General features: G+C 43.4%; 1 long non-coding RNA gene across 1 annotated transcript; it reads left to right on the top strand.

Annotated features, from left to right (window-relative positions):
- The first annotated feature begins 4,676 nt into the window (after positions 1–4,676).
- On the top strand, positions 4,677–23,537 carry LOC142601294 (uncharacterized). Its single transcript, XR_012834895.1, has 5 exons — positions 4,677–5,063; positions 10,374–10,435; positions 10,631–10,739; positions 21,558–21,726; positions 23,003–23,537. It is a non-coding gene; the product is annotated as an uncharacterized LOC142601294 (long non-coding RNA).
- The last annotated feature ends 473 nt before the right edge of the window (positions 23,538–24,010 follow it).

The following is a 24,010-nucleotide window of genomic DNA, read 5'->3' as shown; positions in this document are numbered from 1 at the left end:
CCTACTCTTAATGTTCTTTCAGAGATTCTTTCCTCCCACCACTCCCGTGGAGTTTCATTTCCTCAGGAGTTGTGGCCCATGTTTTTCCTTTTAGGTGCATCATCCCCACTGATGGTAGTATCACCCCAGAGATACAAAAACAGAACCGGTTCCCCTGGCACTTGCCTCCTAAAGTCACCCCAGTAAAAGGTATCAGTTCAGAGTTTTCTCCCCCTCTTGCCTACTCCAGCTATACATTACTGCAGCTGCGATAGCTTCAGCAGATCAAATCCTGGCATATGTTGGTGTGAGAGAGCTGACTGCTGCTGCTTTGTGTTTTGTTTAAGCCTTAGCTGTCATGCTTGCACAGTGCAGTTTGTGAGCCTGACATTTTGTGCATTGTGTAATCTACAGATGAGTCACAGAGTCAAAGATTCATGGGAATCTTTCCAGTAACTTCAACGGGCTTTGACTCAAGCCTCCAGCACCCTTGACTGAAACAGATGGTGCGTCTGCAGGAAAGCAGACAGCCTGATGGACGTCATTTATGGCTGTATGATGTCATTGACACCGATTTACACCAGATGTTAGTGAAACAATACTTCACACGTGTGTAAAGCCTTTCTTGAGAGTTGCCATACCGAGTCCAGTCCTGTCGTCACTTTATTCCATCATTCCATCCCTGATGGCGGGGGCTGTAAGTGGTGAAGCAGCAACAGGTAGAAGTGGGCTAACCCATTTCTATTACAATCCTCTCTCTTAAGCACTGGTTTAGTCCCTGAAGCATAAGGCTTTTTGACCTTTTCATGTTTTAGCATTTATTTTTAAAACGTTCAACTTGGAGGGGGTGAAGTGCCTTATTAGAAATTGGCTGTGTCATTTCTACAGAGAAAAATGGAAATGCTAACATGGACTTCAAAGGTAGTACAGTAAAAGTCTGTTGACCCACAACACAACCTTTCTGAAGTCATCCTGTGGTAGAGGGCAGCAGCCTAATAATACACTTTAGTGTACTGGAAGACCTTTAACAGTTGTGGAAGTATCACCATATACTTCCTGTCTGTAAAGAAGTAAAAAGACCCCTGTTATCAAGGTCCCATGCTAAGAGCTGACAGAAGGTAAATCACACAGCAATCTCTTTTGTACCTCTGAAGCATGAGGGAAGGGTAGGCACATCCTGTAAAGACCTGTATCTCTAGGCAGTCTACAGATACAATTGCTGATTGTCTTTGAAGAGACTTGCTATGATCGCTTCCTTTTTGCTGTCTTGTTCTAATTGCTGCTTTTCCAGTAAAATTCTGGAAGGGTGATAAATTTCAGCACTTCTTAGTCTGGCTAGTTGAGAGTTCCCCTTATTCTGGTTTTCTTGGCTTTGCCTGCTGGAGCTACTGACCGCCAGGCCAACGTGATAGCAAATTCTCAGGAAGAAAAACTCAGAACGTCTTTGTTCCTACCACCTGGCAAGAATTGGAAAGCTCTTCTGTTCTACCTTCTAATCTGTGGAGTTGTAAATAATTTATTGAGCTTGTAATTTTCTGTGAGAATGAGATTGGGGAACTTTCAGTCCAAAAAAGACAAGCAGCTGTTGGTCACAATGTAGAATGCAAGACTGAAAATGTAAATCTCTATATTTAAGTTTCTAAAAATGAATGAAGGTGTCAAACTAAAACTGGCCATGGCACTGAGCACCAAAAAGGAAGTTCTAGTTGAACAAAATGTTCATTGCAATCAACCACTTTCACATGGTTTCTTTTCTTCTTAAAACCACCACTTGCACGAGGAACTTTCTCACTGCTCACTCCGTCAGGCTCATGTTTTAGTTTTCCTCCTGGGGCAAAGAATGGGGGAGAATCCTTCTTGTCAAGAGCACAAACTTAATCTCTAAATCATCAAAGACTCCATGACTCAGGAGCTTTCTCCCCTGGTCACGTCAGCCACTGCCAACAGCTTCCTCTCCTCTGTTTGCAGCCTGCTGCACTGCAGCTAGGAGCGTGGGCTGCTCACGTCACAGCCCACTGACATGCTGATGATGAAAGAAGAGGGAAAGCTATTTGTACGTCTCTAATAAACTGTGAGATGTAGTGAAAAAATTCAGGATTTAAGTCACCACCAGCTTTAGAAAGAGAAGTCTTCAGAGATTCTGATGTACTTCTAATATTTAAAAGAAATCAGATTACTTTTACCTTCTACTCTCCCAAATATTAATAGATTGCATATTATTTTCGGGGAGGAAAACAGTTAATGGTTTTTATTGGCTTTGGATGATTTTTACTAACTAGAACTATTTAGAATTGGAGTTTGCAACAAGCATCACATTTTTGGTATTTATTTTTCTCAGGGAAAGCAAGGAAATGAAACAGAAAACACTGGTTTTGAGCTATACATATAACATGTCTGTCTGCATATATGCTGTTGAATATATTATAAATGTGATAACGATGTACTGTATTGCATCAGGTTCTTCCCTTTATCTGTGTATGTCATTAAAAATTTGGCTCGATACCTTATGGGAAAACTCCCTTCTTGAGTAGTATTGTGTTTTGCTGGTTACTGAAGTTTTAGGATTTCTCATACATTGCTTCAAATCTGGTTTATTGCTTCTGATCTAAAGAAACACATTTCCTATGATATTAATCTGAAACCTCAATTTAAAAAGTGCTCCATATCCAAATCTGCTTGCAGATAGTCAGGAAATGTCAGTGGTGGTGTACACAGCTACGGGGCCAACAGAGAGAGGAAAAAAAAAAAGAGAGTTGCATTTTGTGAACTCAGACCTCTTTGTTTCAAGAATGGTCTTGGGGGATTTCTTCAGAAATACAGTCTTATCTCAAGGCACAGTTCGCTTACAGCGGGTGGTAAAGGTTGGCTATGTATATGTTCCCTGTTCCTGCTTTAGAGTGTAAGACTGTTTGTTCTGCTTCCTCTTGTGGCTGAAAACAAGCTGGCTCACGGACAGTCCAACTCTGCATTCCCACTAGTAGAGATAAAGAGTGAAAAAGAGGGTTGTTATCTACTTCTTGCTGTTCAATGGCACAAAACGAGTTGGTGGTTAATGTGCAGATGCACACGCCACAGAAACATTATGGCCGGAAGAAAACTACAAGATAAACTCCACTGAGCTGTTTGGAGGCTTGTTTCTTGCCAGCGGAGCAGGCGCTTGGCAGCCCTTGTGGGGAGATCTGCTGTGACGTTCCTGTCTGCAGAAGACACTATGGTGTGCTCTTCCTTTCTCTTGCTGTCTTTTGACTCTGCGTTTGCAGAAGAAAGATTTCAGGATCCAACTTCAGCAAGGATAGTGGAACCAAGCTCTGTGTGAAACAACACAAAAGTGACGGGTTTTTTCCTTGCTGAAAAGTATTTATTTAACATCTAAGCAGTAATTACGGCATGTGAAACTCCACCTGCCAAATTGCTATGTCGCATGGCTTTTGCAGGGGACTCACAAGTGCAGCTGAGACCTTTGCAACCCACCTCTTTCTGCACACATGGCTGTCTCGCAGGTAACTGGAAGCAGCCTGACTCTCAGCTGCCAGAACTGCTGAGCAGCACAGCGAGACTTGTGGCATGCAGAAACCTGAAGGGCCCTGGAAAGTGCCCTTGCATGCCATGCTCGCAGGTTCACTGTCTCAGTTGTATGGGTTAAAATACCTGCTGAATCCAGACAGGGACAGAGCACTGCCCTCTGGCTGTACTTCTCAATTTGGGCACCTCTATCTAAGACAAGATATATTATGGCCTCTTCAGCCCTTGTGACCTGTTCAGACCCTTCAGACCCTCTCCAACTTCTCGCGGAAGTCCAGCTGAGTAGTACTCTGGGGTTATGTTTACGGGTATAACACATCACACATGCAGAAGCAGTGTCTTCTGAGCATTTCAAGGCTTCGTTCATGTTTTTTTGAGCATTTGTGATTATTTTTTTTTTCTGCCTACATTGTAGCATATGATAGAGAGCTTGAAAAAGCTTTCTCTTGTTCTTCACGTGAGCCATGGTCCCTGTGTGCTTTTACCATATTAGAGAAACACTGATTTCTAATGGCCTGACACTTGTCTGGTTGAAAAGAGACAGAAGGCAACTCGTAGGAGCCGGTGGTGGATTTCGTGTATTTTGAGGCAGTCTGCGTGATGATTTCAAGTGCTGTTCAACACGACTCATGTGTAGAAGCTATTCATTTTAGATGCAGGTCATGTTCTCCTAATGCACGACAAGTTATACATGGTGCCGTAGGTCATGTATCATGATTCTTCTCTCTTTTGCAACAATATGTGTAATATTTTTAGTTCCAGTACCTCTTGCAAAGAGATTCTTTTATAAAGCCCGAGTACAAAACTGCAGCCACTTCATACATAATGGGAAATTGAGTGATTAGCAGAATCAGGTTATTATTCTACTTCCTTAAATGTTGTGACTACATAACTCCATTTGTAGTGATCAGTCCATGTCCAATAGTTTAATAGCATTAGCTACCATGAGTATTATTATACCAGGGTTTTTTTCTGAGGTCTTTGTAATTTGATTTAACAGTGCTGAGGCTGTTAGGCATAACGCATTTAATAGTATCTATCATGTGTTGTGCAGTCGCTAAAACCTGAAGAGTTAGTAGGCTACATTAAATAAAAATGGAGTCCAAAGCCTGTGGATGAAGTAAATACTTTCCAGGAAGAGAAAGGAGGAATCTTAAGCCTCAATAAACATGTGTACTCCTCACAGGGTACTTCATGCTCAAGAACGAAAGCTCATTGATAGCACTGGGGTGCTTGCTTTCATTGCAGCACTAATTCAGATAAACTGCTATCCAAGCGAACTCGTCTTGACTTAGCTTGGCAAGTGTGACCGTCAACACAAGAAGACTCTAGAGCTGCACAGAGTTACACTGCAGAGTAGCTTTTACCCTCATATTACAAACGTGATGACAAATCTGCCTGAAAATCTTCTCTCTCTCCCTGCTGCAGCTGATTCAACTGTTCATGTGATTCAACTCTGAACTGTGTCTGAGCGAACCTATACTCGTGAGATGGCTTCACCTTCTACAGGAGAAGAAGGGATGGCTGACTGGGTGTAGGAACGTCTTCAGCTGGATCTTCTGGTGATGGACTAGTACCATGGAACCACTGCCTGGTGGGTCAGTGAGGATAAGCCTGGGAGCTCATAGATTATTGCAAAATGAGCTTCTATACTCTGCTGTCAGTCTGCCCCTGCCCTGGTGGGAAGACCGTTACCAACACATCTGTATCTTTGCTTCTCACTGGCCTCTCTGGAGTGTACTCCCTCTCTCCCCTGTCTAGTGTGAAATCCCAGGATCAACCTTCTTGTGTCTTTAATACTCAACAGTTTTTACTGACCGTGGCTCTCCAGGTAGTTCAGCATCTATGACACTTTGCTTCTGGGACTGACAGCAGCAGGCAAACATAGTGACTGACATTTGATTGACCCCTGCTCTCTGGAGAGGTGGTCTAGATCAGTCAACTGAAACAAAGTGAATGGCTTCCTGTTTAGTTGGTATGCAGAAAAGCAGAATTGTGCCCATTACTCATGCTGGGCTTAAAGGAACAATTCACAGTCAAAGGTCTTCATATCTCACCAACAATCTTCTAGAAACTCTGGTTGATAAAATCTTGTGCTAACTCTTTCCTCCTTGTTTTCTTTTTTCCTTTATACAGTATAACATAGCAATCTCCAGGAGAGATTGCACTATTACAGGCTTCCAGCTCTGGAGCAGGTGTTTATTTATTGCTTCATTCACTGAAAACTGTTCCGTGACTGTGTGGGTTTTTTTTTTACTAAAACATTACGATTTTTATTCCTCCTTGTTAGGGGATATACTAAATTGTTCAAGGGGATATATTAAAATATTCACTCTAGTGAAGGTTTAATGTCCAGAAAACTTTGCACTTCAAAATGACTTTCCTACTGCCTAGATTTCCTCTTGGTATCTTAGCAGTGTCTTTGTCTGCAGTTGTGCTTTAATCTTCCTCCTAGAAACCTCAGTTAGGAGTTCACTCCGAGCTCCTGCTGTTAGCCAGCTCTGGATTCAAACCTTGGGGGGGTTGACTTAGATGTCAAGATTAACTGCCCGCCTGAGGAATTTCTGTGGTCTCATTTGCCATGGTGGTCTCAGATGACCCAGGTAGGGTTCACATATTACTGACCTGAGAAGTGGTGAAAGTGCAGTCTAACACATTAACGTACAGCATGACTTATCAGTGCACCCACCTCTTCATTTACACCTAACAGTCCTAAGGCACCTCCGCAGGCAAGAAATTACTGGGCACAACCAGGAGTCAGTCTTCTTGACAAAATAATATGTCTGCTTTCCTCTCTTCAGTGTCCCAAAGAATTTTGAGCCCTCTTGTGAATAGATGTTATTCTTTTTTACTTTGAACAGCTACTTGATTTTTAAACGACAAAATTTGTCACACCAGTAAGTGTATACTTTTTTTTTGATTGACTGCAAAATGCTATCTTTCCTTGGTTTTTTTGTTTTTTTTTTTTTAAGTTGCACTTGCAGAATATCCTATTTCACTGACCAGGCTGGCAATTGGAAGCAAGTATGTTTGTAAAACAAACCCTAAAATCTGCTGAGTTTGTAACAGAAGCATGATGCCAACATAAGCAGTTTTATCAGAGCTCGTGAAACAACCGTAATAACCTTGAGATCTTCACAACAGAAAGCAGCAACAGTTTATGACACATTTTAGATTAGTTTGTTTCCCTTATGAATAAAATGTAGGCCTCCTTCCTCTCCACCAATAACAAGAAATAATGGGACTGGAGTTGAGGCAGTTGTTCTAGGCAGTCTCAGGATCAGGACAGTCATCTACAGGGCGCCGGTCTGTGGCTTTTCCCCATACAGAGTAGGTGTATCACAGGGTCTTTGGTTTCAAGTAAAGTGAAAATTCAGAATTGAAAACTCCGAGCAAATATGAAAGGCAGCAAAATCCTAATTAGCTGCTTTCTGGTTTGCAAAAACAGACTTGCAGATTTCATACAGTACCAGTGAAGACACCCAACTTTGTTACCTGTAGAGCAACAGAAGGTAAAAGAGATTAAAGCCAAATATTTGTTTGCATTATTAGACAGGGATGCTAAATCTGTCAGGAACAGAATGTATAACAGTGCTCACAGGGATTTCTGTTCTCTGTTTGAAAAGAAACCAAATGGTATACTCAGCTCTTACACTTTCATTCCAAAAACAATTCGGCAATTTTTTATATTAAAAAACTACTGCTTAAATATTTTTCAGCCTGTAGAATTTACAACCAAGAGTTTAAAAAAACCCCACAGATTGACAAGCTCTCTAAGCCTCTGATGTTACTATGTAACAAATCAGATAATATCAGTAAATGTCAAACTCCTTCACAAGCTTGCTTTTAAAGGCTGGAGGTCCTAACACTGGGGACAAAACAATGCTCTTTCGAACACCAAACAGGAGTTCTGTCTTCTCCATGATGAATGAGGAGTGAGCGGACACGTCTTCACTGTGGAAGCTGTCACAGAAGTTAGGTCTGTGGTTAGGGCTGTGATTTTGGAACGTATTTTAATTTCTAATATGTTTACTGTATTCCAACCCTGCTCGTTAATTAGAGGTGCTTGGAGTAAATGTGACTTGCCAGCTGTATAGTCTTGCCAGAAGAGATGGGATTTCAGAATTTTTTCATGGTCGATCTCCAGTTACTACTAAGGGATGACATGAAAAAGATTTCCTGGAAGCTGTGATCATCGGAAGGGAAGGAAGGTAGACTTAGATCTTGTTATGGTGACTCATGTTCCCTCTGGAACAGACATGAAACAATCTATGAGGAACTACCTCCTGCACCAACTAAGACACGAAAGCTAGTATAGCATGACCAGACCACTTTTCAAATGACATTAAAAGCAGCATACGGTATTGGCACTGTGTGATTTACGCTAGCTGGCTGTTTGGTTTTGGCTGAAGTTACAGCTTTTCCTCAAGCACGGTGTACAAAGGAATTGAATCAGTCACCCGTTATTCAAGGGAAAATGAAGTTCCTTGTCCTGCAGAGGACCTCAGGTTTGAAACCACCTGGGTTAAAAAGCCCCCCCCCGATCTCGGCAGTAGCACAGGACCTATAACAGTACCTGGCTGTCTCTAGGGGTAGTGCTGGCATGAGAGCTGATGGCTTAAGACAAAAAGGGAAATTGCAGTCAGTGTTATTAGTGGCTGGCTTCACTGGGAGCAGGAACAAGGCGTAGTTAAAGATCTACTATTTTCCTACACACTGAACTTTTAACTAAGTAACCAGAGCCTAAGGTGGCAAGTTCTTGCATGTAAGTATTTGCTATGGATGGAAAAGCTGCTGACACTTGTATCTCCTTGAAATCAGTAACATGGCTCCCGTCGTCTTCGGGGAGAACAGAAGCCAAAGCTGCAAATCCTATCGGATAATTATAAATGAAACAAAGAGTTGCAGTGTGCAGTAAAACCCCACATGGCTGTGGTTCAGGAAAGCGCTCGGTGTTCTTTGTCAGGGAAGTAAATCATGTGGCAGCAGGAGACATTTTCAAAATTTTAAATGCTCCTCAGGAAAACTAAACACAATTTTGACTGTGCAAGTTTATGTACTCCATACCTTCATGGAATTTTTCCACCTTTTAGGAGTTTTTTTTGGGGGGGGGGTTAATCACAAAAACCCTTGTCCCTTCTTTTAATATGTTTCAGTGTGTATTTGTTTCCACAGCTGATCACTGAAGCCCCAAGAAGGCAACAGCTGTTGTGAGTGTATAATCAGATTGCCCAGCTAATTACTGCTTTTAAATGGACTGGGAGGTGTGTGTGGGGGGTGTTCCCCTCTCCTTCTTGTGATTTCAGTGTCAATGACATTGTTAATAAATTCTTAATGAGGAAGACTGTTATAAAAATGTTGGGTAAGCTAGCTCTTCTTTTATATTCAAAGCACAGCACAGAATTAAAATGCACTGTGGATAGAATCATAGCTTCATTTAACTTGTCTCAACCTACCCGCTCTGTGCTGAAATGAATATATCCTGCTTTTCATTTGATGCGTCCTGTTGTGTTAAATGTACCATACTGATCTAAAAGTGGCAAATTCTGTGGGTGCCTGGAGTTGTTATCAGAGCCAGACGCTGCACGCTTGCAAGACATGCCTCCACACAGCTCCTCTAGTTAGAAGAAAAAGAAATGTGTAAAATGATCTCACTTGTCCTTTCAAAACAGGTTTCTAATCCATTTCCTTACAAAGAAACCACTGAAAATACAATTTTCCCATTAAAGTTGACTATCTATTACTCATTTTTTCTGTAACGTTCCCTGGTTTATTCATGGTGTGATCATAGTTAATCAGGGAATAGCACTGGAATCTGTAAGGAATTTCTAAAATTAGTTGGAAATCATTACTTTTAAAACCTGTTATTCAGGATCATTCCTCAACATTAATTTTCAAAATATACTGTTTTTTTCCCAAGGGTTTTCCCACCCAGCTGTGGTTTTGATTGTTTTTTGGGTTTTTTTGGGGAGGGGGTGGGGTGGGGTTGTTGGGTTTGGGGGTTTTTTTGTTTGGTTTGGTTTGGTTTTTAAGGAATACAATTCTTAAAGATAGAGTGTTATATTTAAGAATCACTAACCAGAGGTTGAAATCTTCTGGAAGCCTTCACCTGATAGCCTCTGCTGAGCAGCGCTGGCAAATAGGGGGGAAAAAAAAATCCAAACAAAAAATGGAAACCCTGCAGATTTTTAAAGCACACAATGTTTAACAGTTTGGCATGTAAATTAACCTAATTCCTTCAGGAATGTGGCATTTTTAAGGAAATAGATATTTATGGTAAATTCTCATTTTTTAGAAAATGGACATGTATCATCAGCTATGTGGAGAAGTCCTGCTCTGTTGTGCATGATGTTAATTGGCCTCAGAATACAGAGAACTATTTAGCTCCTGTTTATTGCTGGGGGAGGAAGGCTACGTAAACTTCTGCTTATCATACCAGGGCCCCACAAGCCATGAATCAGTCTCCCTGTAGAAGATAATGACATTTGCTTTAGAATCCATAGTGTTTCTGAAAATACAAAATAATAATTTATTCTTTAGCCTTCTGTTTTCTGAGACTTTAGCACTTTCGTTTTCTGTGCTTTGATCTGCAACTCTGAGGATGTGAGTAATTTTAAAGGGGAAGTGGAGTTTCTTTGTTGACCACAGAAATGCAAGAGCTGGGCTTTTATGAAAGATAATCTAATATTATGAAACTAGTGATGAAGCCATCAGAATTGGTGTGGCTGAGAGGACAGCCTTAGAGCGGGAGAAGTACCAGGTGCTAATGAACGGAGTGAAGGGGATATAAATAATTCTGAGCTCTGGCATTGCATCCCAACAGCCAAGTGCCTGCATCCAGAGTTCAGCTTAATTGTTCTTTTTCCTTGCAGGCACCAAGCAAATGTTTGGCTTGTCTGTATTGCTGGGCAGAGATTTAGCTTATTTAGCTAAGGTGAGTCTATCTGATGATTTCTAGCCACTTACCACCTGGACCCTCCTCAAAACTTTTCTTTTCAATGGTCTTTTAGACAAAGATTTGGTACTTATGTGTCTCTAAGGTTATGTTTTCTTTAAATATGCTGTTGGTGTGAGAATGTGGTGAGTATATGCAGTAATGAAAGTACGCACACTTCTGACCTATATGCAGGGACTGGAGTTGTGGATCAGAAAGGGAAAGAGCTTTTCCTTTCTTTTGGAAGGGATATCCCAGCTCTTGTCATTGCAAATGTTGGAGCGGTGCCTCTGTGACTCAGTAGGTAAGCTCTGCCAATCTATTAGGTAAGTTGTTCACCGTGGACTTTGATTAACTTTTGTTCAAATTTAACTTTCTCTTGGAAAACCTAGCTGTTTGTTTTCTGTTGTTGCTACAGTTGTGGTTAATACCTTGAGAGCTACATTATAAAAATGAATAAATAAATGATTGTATTGATATGGATTTTTGTTTGACATCAGCAAGCTATATTCATGACTACCAACAGCTGAAGCAGCCAGATGTGTGTGTACGTGCGTGGTTTTTCAACCACGTAGGCTTTTGCACAATAAATCCATTAGTGCTGATTGCTTCCCTGTTTCTAAAAGGCCCTGCTTTTTCACTTCATTTTGCTATCTCTGACTCTAATTCAGCAAATAGCTTTTAGTAAAATCCTAAAGACTAGGACATTTGTGAATTATGTAATTTAATGCATAAGTCACAAAATAGCAGATGAACTTGTTAAGGTTGAGTCATGACTTTATTGCCTGCATTTTCTAGATGTAAAATGGATCTTTATGGGGGTTTTTTGGTTTGGTTTTTACCTCCAACTTTATTCTGTTCTGAGTGACAGATGCCTTGTCTGTTTTATGGCTGGGAAGACATACTGTATGAAAAAGGCACCTGCTTTCTCTCTGGGTTTAGTACGCATTTTTAATTGTATTTCCTCATTACTACCTGTGAAACCTCACACTTTTTTTTTCTGAGCAAGTTGTAAATATGGCTTCAGTATATGTCATGTTTAAGCAAGGAGAGTCTTTCTTGGCATTTTTCACCAGGTCTGAGAGTGGCTCGTGCACACCTTGCAAAACAGGGGCAGCACCCCTGGCGTTGTGGGGATCCAGCTGCCACTGGTGGTGTGTCAGAGCAGAGCTGGGACCAGGAAGCATGTGTGGTACAGTCTTTTGGTAGTAGAACATCCTCCTCTCTTGAAGGCATGATTTCAGTTTCCAAATGGTAAATCATTTAATGGAGGTTTATCACCTTGGGCTTGAAACGAAGCCCGCAGCTTGAAAGTCAAACCTCTCTCACAACAACTTGTATACTGCTTTAGAGTGTGGCAACTGATGGCAGCTAGAGAGAGAAGAGATTTCCCCATGACCCCAACTATTTATTTCGTACATTTACCAATGCCTTTGTACATTTCTCAGCACCCAAAGCTGCTTTTGTGACTAAGCTGTTACAACACCTCCCTGCCAGCAGAAGCACAGGTCTTCCTTCCTCTCTGCGTCCCTCCCACTGCCTAGTCTCCAGCTCTCCCTTCTTCCCACTGCTACTTATGGGAACACTCTGCAGAGAAGGACCTGGGAGTCCTGGTGGACAACAAGTTGAGCATGAGCCAGCAATGTGCCCTCGTGGCCAAGGTGGCCAATGGTATCCTCGGGTGCATTAAGAAGACCGTGGCCAGCAGGTCAAAGGAGGTTATCCTCCCCCTCTACTCTGCCCTGGTGAGGCCACATCTGGAGTTCTGTGTCCAGGTCTGGGCTACCCAGTTCAAGAAAGACAGGGAACTACTGGAGGGACTCCTGCGGAGGGCTACACAGATGATTACTGAACTGGAGCATGTCTCGTATGAGGAAAGGCTGAGCAAGCTGGGTCTGTTTAGTCCAGAGAAGAGAAGTCTGAGAGGGGATCTCATCAACACTTATAAATATCTAAAGGGTGGATGTCTAGAGGATGGGGCCAGACTCTTTTCAGTGGTGCCCAGTGACAGGACAAGGGGCAATGGGCACAAACTGGAACACAGGAAGTTTCATCTCAATATGAGGAAAAACTTCTTCACTTTGAGGGTGACCGAGCACTGGCACAGGCTGCCCAGAGAAGTTACGGAGTCTCCTTCTCTGGAGATGTTCAAAACCCACCTGGATACAATCCTGTGCAACCTGCTCTAAGTGATCCTGCTTTAGCAGGGCGGTTGGACTAGATGATCTCCAGAGGTCCCTTCCAACCCCTACCAATTTGTGAATCTGTGACTGGTCAGGGAGCTGGGGCAGCCCAGTGGCTTGGCAACACAGGGCCAGAAGAGGAGGAAGGAAGAGAAAGCTGGGGCAGGGGAGGAGATGCCATTCCCTTTTGATGGTTCTGAGATCAGCTAGCGCCAAAGCCGTAAGGCGTGTAGCTTCACCCAAAGTTTCATTTTTCTCATCCCTTGGGTGGTTAATCGATGAGCCTTTCACATTGCCACGCAATACAGAAAAATATTTTCTGAAGACTTGAGGAATGCAACTGGATGATAATGAGATTTGAAAGCATATGATAGGTTCTTCCTCAGGGAAGAAGTTGTCACAGTTCCTTCTCAAGATCCCAGCCTTTTTTACAGTCTCCCCAAATATACCCTAAAGCAAAAGACAATGTAGCTTCCAAACGGGATGGGTCCAACAGATCCCTCAAGGCAAGGTCTGTGAGTCAAGCTCTTACTCATTTCCATGGACGTGCCAAGGAGTCTGTTTTTTAAGGCACATACCTTCCAGGCAAGAAGTGCTATCAGAAATAATTGTAGTGATGCGGCTCTCTCTTCAAAACAAGCCAGCATTTGTTAGTTCACTGGACATAGTTGGCAGTGTCCTTCGATTAGAGGGCTGAGTCAAAATTCAGATTATGCCTACAGATGCAGGAGTAGCCACGCAACAGGCTTTGCTTTTCCCAGGAAACATCTTGTTGTTTTTTCTCCTTCTACGTGCCTCTTCTTATGCATCTTTGCCTACTATGCTATGTCCTTTTAAAATTTTAATTACTGAAACTGTAAGTTTCTGTTATCGGACCTTCTGTTATCTCCACCATGGTCTTTTCCCTCAGGAAAACAGCCCATTCAGTTCTTGACAGATCATTTCATACCAGCCTGCCTTGGGTACTGTTTGCCCACAATTCACTTTCATTCGTCAAGGCTAGTGATTAACTATTTTCCCACCTCTCCCCTGTCCAGCAGCACACAGGAAGCTGGAGAAGCACAAACATAGTTCATAAAAATAATACCCAAAGCCCCTCATTCCTCACTGAGAGTTTATGTAGGCATACAAAAGGGTTGCCCAAGGGCTCTAGAAGTTTTGCATAAAGCAACGAGCTAAATATTTCTAGTTCACATGTGCAAATGGAGCAACATTTCAGGAGTCTGCAACTGATCACCTGCATCCTTGAAGACCGGAGCCTGGTGTGCTGAGGGGAAGAAAGTTGCCCCTTGTGCTTACATACACTTTATGAACTTTGTGAGGACTTCGAAAAAAGGATGATTCTCTTAATGTTTAACCAAGTCAATAACAAGACTGGGAAAACTGTTAATGATATATTTCCCTGAGACTGCAGCTAGAGCAATTTGTAAAATGTTGTGCGATATCCACATGCGTACACAGACTTATCCCAAGGAGAAGTGGGCAGAGGATCACAAGTGGTGTGCAAGGCTTCCCGACTCGCTGCACAAATAATACAGTCAGAGGAGTATCGCTTGGAATGATTCCTTCCAAAAAAACAGTATTATATAAGCACAAAATTCACTCCGGTCATCGTAGGTTTGGTTTCATCTTTGCCTGCCCACACTTGGGGTGAGAGCAATAACTCGTGCCAGAGTCCTTGACTCAGGAACATCCATGTTGTTGTGTTGACTGGACACTTTTGTTATACAAATACTAAATCATATGGAGCACAGGCAAGGAAGAGAACTGGTTTGCACCGGGATGTGGCCCTATGGCGTTCAGTCATTATCTCCATTTATCTCCATTTCAGCCTCGCCTCTGAAGATGACTGCTTTGCTTATGGCCACTGCCTAAGTGCCAGTGGCTGCATATTAATGCCCACTTTGTTCCCTGCCCTTGCATCAGAGGGGCAGATCAGCTTCTCAGCATTAGAAAGCTACTGAGTATCGGAGTGACTAAAGGAGGATGTGGGTTCTGCTGGAGCAAGGCAGCCTGGAGAATTATTTTTGCTGCCTCTCGTGCTCGGTTTGGGCTGTTAGGCTGTCATGTACACAGCTGCTATGAATAGTAAATCTTCACTAAAATAAATATAGCAGCTTTGATAAATGCACCTCTTCTCAAGGAACCTGAGCAGCTAGCATAAATTAGTACAGATATTAAAAGCAGAGATATTTAGTAGAAATTTCTCCTTTTGTGTGTACAGTAGATGCCAGTAAACTTGTCACCTTTGACACGATAGTGATATCTATACCATAAGCAGTCTATAGGCTAACACACTGCCAGCACTGTGGAGTGCTGGAGGAAAGGAGGGTTTTCCTCAGGATGGTTAGGCTTAAAAATGAGAATTTAGACCTTAAACAAGACAGAGATGGCTTTGTTTTTTTCGGTAATGCTTCAGAGGCTAGAGTGCCTGCCACCTCCATTTATCTGCCATAGAAAAACAACAGGCTGTGGGAGTCAGGGCCAGAGCCGTGTTTGCCGAGAGTGTAGCTGTTGCACAGGCAAAGCTCCTGCGGTGCTGGGGCTCTGCAGCTCCTCGCTCTTCTCGTTCTCTAGGGCTCAGTATTACAAAGCGACGGGGCAACTCTGGCCATGCCGAAATCTCTCAGCTTCCATGGAAATTAACTGAAGTGGAAAGTACTGAGCACTTTCCAAGAGTTACCTGACACTCTGCAAGCTGAAGCTGTAGCAGTTTGTCATTTATTTATCTTTCATTTGCATGTTGGCCATCTGGCTGAATGGAGCCTGGTGTGTACTTACACTGAGGCCTCTCAGAATCACTCCGGCATTAGGATGTGGTGATGACACCTCAGTCTAAAAGAAGGCGCACCTGGGTGGTGGGCATATAGTCTGCAAAGCCCTAACTACTCTTTATCATTCTGAAAGGCTGGGGCCAAACTTTCGTGTGCTGCTCCTTTGCTTGGGGCTGTCAAACAAAGGTGCTTGTGAAGTGACAATCTGGAATTTACAATAAAATCTGGTAAATGGAGGAAGGAAGCAAAAAAGAGCAAGCAAACCTACTTACCTGCATACTGTAATTGGTCACTGGCATTCTTATGTTCCCTTCAGACAACTGAATCCTTTTAAAAGAATAGATGTGAGGCTTATGATATCTGATGCTCGCCACAGACTGGAAAGTTTGGAAACTGAATCTCAGGACCTGTGCCTACTGTCTGACTAATGCTTTGTGTCTTTGTTACATTTACTTGATCCAAGGTTCAAATTACAGCTCAGAAACTGACCACATAATGTGATAAAAGAGAAGTTTATCTGTATCAGACATAACCTTTGCGTCTCTTGTGCCTACTCTCTCCCTGGGTGAATTGGCATAGCTTGACAGGACGTGAATGAAAAAGGAAATAAACTATTTCCAAATCTTTCACCAAGCCAAGAGATACCTTTGGTTAAACTTACCCTACTTCTGTTTATTTTCTACCAACATTTGCAAAAGGGGTTTCTTTTTACTCATATTTCAGGGAGCTTTTTTTCATAGACCAGTTTTAGATATATTCACTAGCAGGCAACTGCATAGCTGAAATAACGCATATGATTTAAATGACAAGTCATATGCAACAAATCATGAATTATGGATAGTAGAAGTCAAAAGAGAAGTCACAAGCCCGATGCAACATTTAAATCCTGTTTACAACTTCAAATGAGGCTGCTTAGATTCAGTTGTTTGCATATTTGCCGACAACGTGGCAACCTTTCGGGTTTCCGTGAACCAAAAAGGAATGTCACTGATTTCCTTTGGCTAGTTCTTGCTCTCCATACCTTGCTTTCCAGCCTATTAAAAAAGAAAAGAAAAGAAAAGGAAAGGAAAGGAGAGGAAAGAAAAGAAAAATAGGAAGACACAACAGACAAAGAATCGATAAGTGTCCTTTAGCTGAAACTTAAAAAAGAGCAGGTACTGGCCAATGCTCGCCGCAGAAGTGCCGCCAGGAATTGCCACCTTTGCTGAAAGACTGAGCACAGAGACGCAACAGGCGCCCATGAGAGGTCAATGGTAGCAGCGCCTCCGCCCCCATGTTCCATGGCCCCTGCAGCTGCATGAGCCACACTAAGGGCCCTGCTTATGCGGTATGCCTCTTGTGGTTAAATGCACGGCTTTACTTTCCAAAAGCCTCAGTGTGGTATTTCTCATAAGTGTTAAAATCACACATTAAATTCATATGTCGGCGTGGGTAGAAGAAACACAAAGCACGTTTTGATTAGTTGCAGAAGAGTCTGAGGCTTGGAATAAAAGTATCACAGCAGAATGAGTTATACCTCCACTTTGGGACCAAGGTCGTATCTTTTATATATAGCAATCAGCTAACATACGTAGTTGTTTGTTTGCATGTTCTGGCACAGAAATTGGTGTGATATTGATCTAACACAACCTTTCTCTTCAGGGTCATGCTGCACAACATCTGCTCTGCACATACCAGCCCCTGCCTCTCTGGCACCAGGGGCGTAGCTGGCTGATGCAGGGAATTCATTTAAGCAAAAGGGGGGAGGCAAAACCAGCTGACATATTGCGCTTGGACTGTACTGTGTCCCTGGTTACCTCCTCTGCAGATCAGCTATCAAGCCAAACGCTTTGCCACCCCTTCTTCCCAGTCCTCTCACTTCCAGCCAGCTTCACTGCCTGTTCTTCCACTTGTCCTTCATCCCTGGTTTACCACCTTCAACCTTTGTTTCCCCCTGTACTTCCTTTCCTCCCCCAGATAAAATTGTGATGGTCTGTTGTCTCCCCTCTCCTTCTACTTTTTACCAGTGGGCCTATCTGCAGCACAAGCCCCTTGGAGCAAAGATTGGCTTACTGTGAGTTTGTGCAGTGCCCACCACACAAATGACCCAATGCAATCGGAGTCCCCTTGGTGTTGCTTAACCAGCCCATCCCCTGCACAGGGACAGCACTGCCCACCCTCTGACAAGGGTGACTTTGACCCCTGCTGCAGACGCTGTCTCTGAAGGCCCAGCTGAAATCACAATTTACACAGGAGCTGCCTGATGATGAGCATCTTCTCTGAGCAGTAATTAATTCTGTGACAACTCCCTTAAGTGTTCACCTCTTCCTTTTACCCTACCTCTGCTCTCCTGCAGCTCCACGGCTTTTCCACGCCATACCTCCGACAGCCACCGGAGCAAGGCGCTCTCTGTTTTCTTGCCCAAGCCTTTACGGGCTCAGTGGCAGCTCCAGGTGTAATTTCCTCACGCTCCTAGGACTGCTGATGCACAAGTGGCACAGGAGGAGCAGAGAAGAGCCACTCTGTTTCTCACAAGCGAGCAGAGCTGTCCCAGGCTGGTGGCCTCTTTCTGCTCCGGCTTGCCAGTCTGTTGCCTGCTGCTTCCTCCCCTGCCTGAGGTGAGGGAGCTGCCTGCCTCCTTCAACAGCCCGGGCTGGCCCAGCTTGCCAGAGCAGTGCTGGGAGGCAGGGGTCGGCAGTGCCTTTCCCTCAGCACCCGGCACTGCACCTGTCTGCAGGCTTCTGGGACAAGACATGGGCTCCCGTGAGACTTCCCAGGCTTGCCTCCAGAGCCTGGTGATTCCAGTGCCGAGGAGATTTGGAGATTGGCCCGGGGCTGAAGAGGCACTGAGCCACACGCGGGGAGCAGAGCAGGGTCTCATGCACCAAGGAAAACAAAGCAGAGCACTTGAAATTCCCACTGTGTTTGATGTCCATTAAAATCAACCAAGATACTGTTTTTCCTGTTAATACTCTGCTAACGTGCTGGGGTTTGAGGGGGGTCTTATGGCAAAGAAAAATGCTGGGGATGGGTCTGTGGGAAATGGTCCCAGAAGGCTGATGCTCACATAGAAAAGGCAGAGGGATGCCTCCTTCCCTGAGGCCCTTTCCAAAACACCTTCCAGTCCTTTATGGGGACTTTGCACCTGCTTGTCGTCCTGCCCCTGTAAGCAGCTGCCTGGCTCTCACTGTTACCCTGGGATCTCCCTCACTTCCCCCTTCTCAGCGTGGGGAGATCAGGGCTTTTTGAGGGGCCGCTGGAACCTGTGTTTGCAAAAGTGGCTCTTCCTACCCTCTGCTCCAGACCAGCCAACAACCAGAGGTAGCAAAGTTGTCCCCTTCTTGCCAGAAGAAGTAATGTGAACCCTATGCCAGTCTTGTACCTCTGCCACAGGGTTGATTTTAATGATTCCGTACCTTTGCGGGGCAGAGAGTCTCGACCCTGAGCTGCCTGTGCAGTCTGCTCTAACCCTGGCTCAGAGCTGTCAGCCACCCATCAAGGAGCCTGCTTACAGAAATGCCATAGGAAAGTGAGGCTGGGTACTGCTCAGAAAGGCAGGCATTGCTGTAAGTGAACCATGCTTTATTTGTAGCGTTTGCTTTTACTCATGACACGATGTCACGCAGCCTGTGGCCTTATTGGGTAGTTTAGGAAAATGAATACTTATGGTCAGTACCAGCCAGCTGATCCATTCCTATCTGGAGGCAAATTTCATGCTGGAAAATGTGCATGTAGTTAGCTGACAGAAAAGAAACAAAGGCAAAGATTTCTCTAGTACAGAGAAAGATTTTTTTGTATAAAATGATGCAATTATAATGAGCCCTATTCATTAGCTCTTTTTAAAAAGTCGTACACCTTCAGAGATAACGATCTTTACATTTTAATTCCATTTCTAAGTGACTTGGTTTGACCTGTTTTGCTAGAAATAGTAATCCCGCTCATGAATACCATCTGCCCATTCAGACCGCTCATGTACCAAATAATATCTTCAAGGCTGGAGCTTATGGCTTTAACTATCACATGATACACAGTCCCATGCCTCTTAATCAGAACATCAAGTGATTTATTCAATGTGCTTTTTTATTTCCTGCCACGGCCTGCCCTCTCAGAAGTTTCCAACAGCTCGAGGCAGCCAGAATTCACTGTCAGGGCTGTCTCCTTTCTGACTGGCGATGCTTTTATAAGCAGCAGCCCTTTCCGCTTTAGATGACTGTGTTTGTTTCTCTCCTTGCAAACTTCCCACAAAGTGGTGAACATTGTCAGACGGAGCATGTAATGCTGCAATGAAGGCAGCAAGATCTCCCCTGCCTCCAAACACTGCAACCTGCTTTAAGGAAGGACATCGTTTATTTGTACCACACCTGGCACAATGGGACCCTGAATGGGCTAGCCTTTAGGCAGTGCCGCAGTGTAAATGTTAATAGATTGACAGGATTGCATGAGTAAAACTACTTGGTGTTTCCATGTCACATTACTATGGAAAAGCTCAGTCTGTAATATATTTGGGAACTGGCATTTTTGTATGTACATGGCCATGACCTGAAAATGTCATCTCCTAGGTGAGCCATGTGTCAATCAGTATGCTAGTGAATGCTTACCTCGAGCTCGCTTGCAAGATGAGTGGTCACAGTGATTTAGATGCATACAGAGCATTCATTTAGTCAAATTTTCTGCTGGAAATGTAACTAGACCTAACTACCCAAAATTTGATCCAATCGCCAGACTTTAAATCCAGCACTTTTTATATCAAAGTGCTCCTGACCTTTTGCAGTTCTATTGGAAGATCTATTCAAAGAACAATTTGACCAACAATGAACGAATACTATAGAAAGCAGGAAAAATCCCAGGTTGTTGGGTCCCTAATTTTAAGTGTTTGGTTTGTGTAGGACAGTGTGCAGTGACTTTTTACTTCACATCAGCTGTAGTTAAGGTTTATGCACCAGACCTTTTACATGAAACTGCTGTTTGATGCCAGCGCAGACCCACTGTGCATACAGCAGGGGACGAGGCAGGGATGGACAAGAAGGGATCCTGCATGACAGTGTACGTGTCTTTGTCGGTCTGTGAGACCTTGGAGGGCAAGGGCATGTAGTGAAGTTAGAGCGCTGACCCCAATTCAGCCTTCTTCTAGGCATGAAGGACAGATAATGTCCAGGGAAGAGTACATGATGCCGTGTTCCCATGGGAAACGTGTATCTCCAAATATGTGGCAGGTCTTGGCTTGACTGATCAGATTAATGACAGGCAATGATGTTACACCATGCTGACTCCAAAGATCTTCTGGATAGGCCCTGTATATAAACTACATTTCCCCAGTGTTGATCACAGCATGGCCTGTCTTCACCTTTGACTTCGATTTTGGTGGTAGAATCGCTGATGATGTTTCCATCGACCAACTCCCCGGGAACATCTGTGCCGCAGTCAAAGAACAACAGGCTTTCCCTTTTTCTTGGATACATGTTTCTGCCTTTCATTTCTGTGTTATAGGCCTGCCTTTTCAGACCAAAGTGGTTTGCTTGTGAAAACTTTCCTCGTGAAATCAAGGGTCTTGCCACATAAAGACTTGACATTGTGGGCAGAGACCTTGAAAGGATTTTTTCACATCTTAAAAGTTCTTACAATCCTGTAAGCTAAGGAAGCACATCACTAGCTCTTTCCTAGGGCAAACAGAGGCCAAAGCTACTGAGGAAACTGTTGAAGAGCTGAACACAGATCTCCTGACTCGTAGCCTGCGACTATAATCATAAGACTCTCATTTTAGTAATAATTCATCCCATTTTATTCATGAAAAGCAGCAACCAAAACCAGAGTGAAATGAGACAAAAACGTCTTTCATTGGAAAGTGCTTAAATATTAAGATTAAGGATGTGGGTTGATGTTTGTTTTTATTTTATGTCAGGGTGAAGTTAAGGAAGGGAACTTTCTTAGCATCTTCTTTCAAAATGGATCTCTCCCTGAATGTACATGCACGATTTAATTCTGGCCAGTTTATCAAAATGACAGCCTCCATCTGTGACTGAGTTGTGTTGTGTTTCTCTTACAGTTCTACGAGCAGAATATAGGAGCTGTTACACTGTACACAGGGGAGGGAGGGAGGCTGTTGCGAGAGCAGTGGAGCATACAGCTGAGGATACCACCCCCAGCCTTTCCTGACTCTTAAATGACGTTCTAATTTATGTGTTTGAGGTGGAACATCACACTGACGCTGAAGAAGCGGAGTCCTCCGGGATGAGTCATTTGTGTATCCTGTGATTGTGGTTTTATTTATCAGCCTGCCAAGATAAAGATTAGCATCCTTCGAAGGATGACTAAAAATTGTCGTTATGTTGCAGCTAAATCAGCATCAGCTGTCTATGTTAGTATTATCTTCTAATTTTTGTAATCTTTCTCATCCATCTCTTAGAGAAGCAGATGTCTAGCTTTCTTAAAGGGCCTAGCATTGCTATTACTGGCAGGGACAGCATTAGTGTTACTGAGGTGACACTTCTTGTGACATCCAAAGTGTTAGAGCATGATTTCCTGAGTGTGTTCAGTACAAGTAGGATGTGTTAAAGCAGCTGGTATGCAGACTGCATGCCACAGGGGAGGGCGTCTGGTCTCCAGTATTGCCTTCTGAAAAATAAGTATTCAAGAACTGACCTGGTAAGTCAGCACCAGTGTAAGCAAAACTGACCTCACTTATGCACTGTAAAGACAGTAAATCTGTAAATTCCAGATGCATATTCTGTCTCCACGGTGTTTATATCATCAATTCTGTCTATAGTCACAGTGACTTGGACACCAGTCCCAGCTACCTGAAGCAGGAGCTTCTTGTAAGTTTTCAAACGGAAGCCTCGTACAATGGGAGAGGATGGAGTACTGTTACAATCTGCTGGGCTACTCCACTCAGTCGCCCAGGGCCAGCACCAGTTTAAAGTCTTTTTCTCACTAGAGAGATGAAGGTGAATGATCAGCTTTCATTTCCTGCTGGTAATGAATAGCTGAGAGATAGCTGAGCTGATTTCAGGACATGCCAGAACTGTGTAGGAAGAGCCAGAGACTCAAAGATGGCTCCTGAAATTCATGATGTTGTCGTCAGACACCTTCGAGCGGCAGCCTGATGGGATGGCTCCATGCTGGACCTGAAACGGCTCTTTGCAACCTCTTTGAGATCCAGACTCGGACCATAAACTGATGTTCCTGGGTCCCAAAATAAGGAATAGCAACTGCAGAACTGCTGGGTGGGGAAATGAGTCTATCTGTGTCCCCATCAGGAGCTTGGCACTACTGCACCATAGCTCTGCCAGTTTGAAAAGGACCACAGCGGTGGTTACCTGGAAACTTCTATTTTCCCCTTGGCAGTATGGCTCAGACAGTGGCTGGTGGCTGGGAGACCTGCGGCGGGCACTGCTGCAGCGTTTGGAGGCAGAGGCAAAAGGTACAGCAGCACTCCTGGGAAAGGCGGGTGGATGAGCTCCCCAAGAAACCTCAACAGGAACCTAAACTGTCTGTTTAGGTCTGGAGACCCATAACTTATACTGATCTGTGGTGATGCAGACATTAGAGGGCTGTTGTGGAAAGGGTTAGGACATGAATATCACATGACTGGATGCGTTGCATACAATAATAGTCCATATGCTCTCTTTCCACAGAATTACACTGGAGCTATTGTTACCATCTCGCAGAGCATCTGACTGAACATATACAACAAACATTGAGGAGAATTACTTTTGACTGCTTGTGTAACTACGTATAATTTTACTTATATTTTCAACTAATTCTCTTACTAGGATGAAAATTAGTAGAAAGTGCTGAAGAAAATGGCTGAATCAATTTCTGTAACCAATAATTGACATCTGATACCAAGTTCTTCTCAGAAAGGGAGCTGGAATGCATGAGCTAAATAAAAGTTATTTAGAGATATAATCACAAAAAGTGTAAAGCCACGGTCAGGAAATCAGTAGAGAGAGAATCCAGCAGCTTGTCAGGTAATAGTGACTGCATAATGTGATATATGCAATGAATGCATTTGAAGGCAAGTATTAATGGACTCCTCTGATAAAAGATCAACTTTATTTTTCAGTCAAAGCACCGACTTACAAAACTATTTGTAAGTGTAATTAATACACTTGTGGGAAAAGCAAGCATTTTCTGTAATAAAGATGGCCAACAAAATACCTAGTGCAATAAAAATTGATGAACTATGTGATATTTCATACCTCATTAATGTTTTGGTAGATAGTCATAGCTTCATTCAAAATGAGTAATACGCACTTTGTTTTCTATTTGTTGCCAATGTAAAATACTTCAAAAGAAAATCCCGAATACCCTGGGCTGTGAAGTATGCACAGGCTGAGCTGAGCTAATGAGAACATTCTGCAACTAAAAAAAGAAAGAACAGTCTTCTGCGCATCAGGAATAACAAAAGGAGCGAGAGCTATCATCATTATATTAAGCCATGCAGCCACTTACTAAGTGCTAATCAATAGAGACAGATTTAGAAAGAAACGTAGGTCATTTCCAGTAACAGAAGTAAGCAGAGGGCTCGGAAATAGCATAGCAACAAACCTGCCCTGCCTGGAGAAAGCCATTTCCATCACTCAGGCTCCACTGCTGTTAGCTGTGGCACACACGGGCCGTGGAAACGGTGCTGTTTCTGC

This window comes from Balearica regulorum, chromosome 3 (assembly GCF_011004875.1).
Source record: "Balearica regulorum gibbericeps isolate bBalReg1 chromosome 3, bBalReg1.pri, whole genome shotgun sequence".
NCBI lineage: Eukaryota > Metazoa > Chordata > Aves > Gruiformes > Gruidae > Balearica > Balearica regulorum.
Note: the sequence above shows the minus strand (reverse complement) of the source record. Positions and strands in the feature narration are given on the sequence as shown.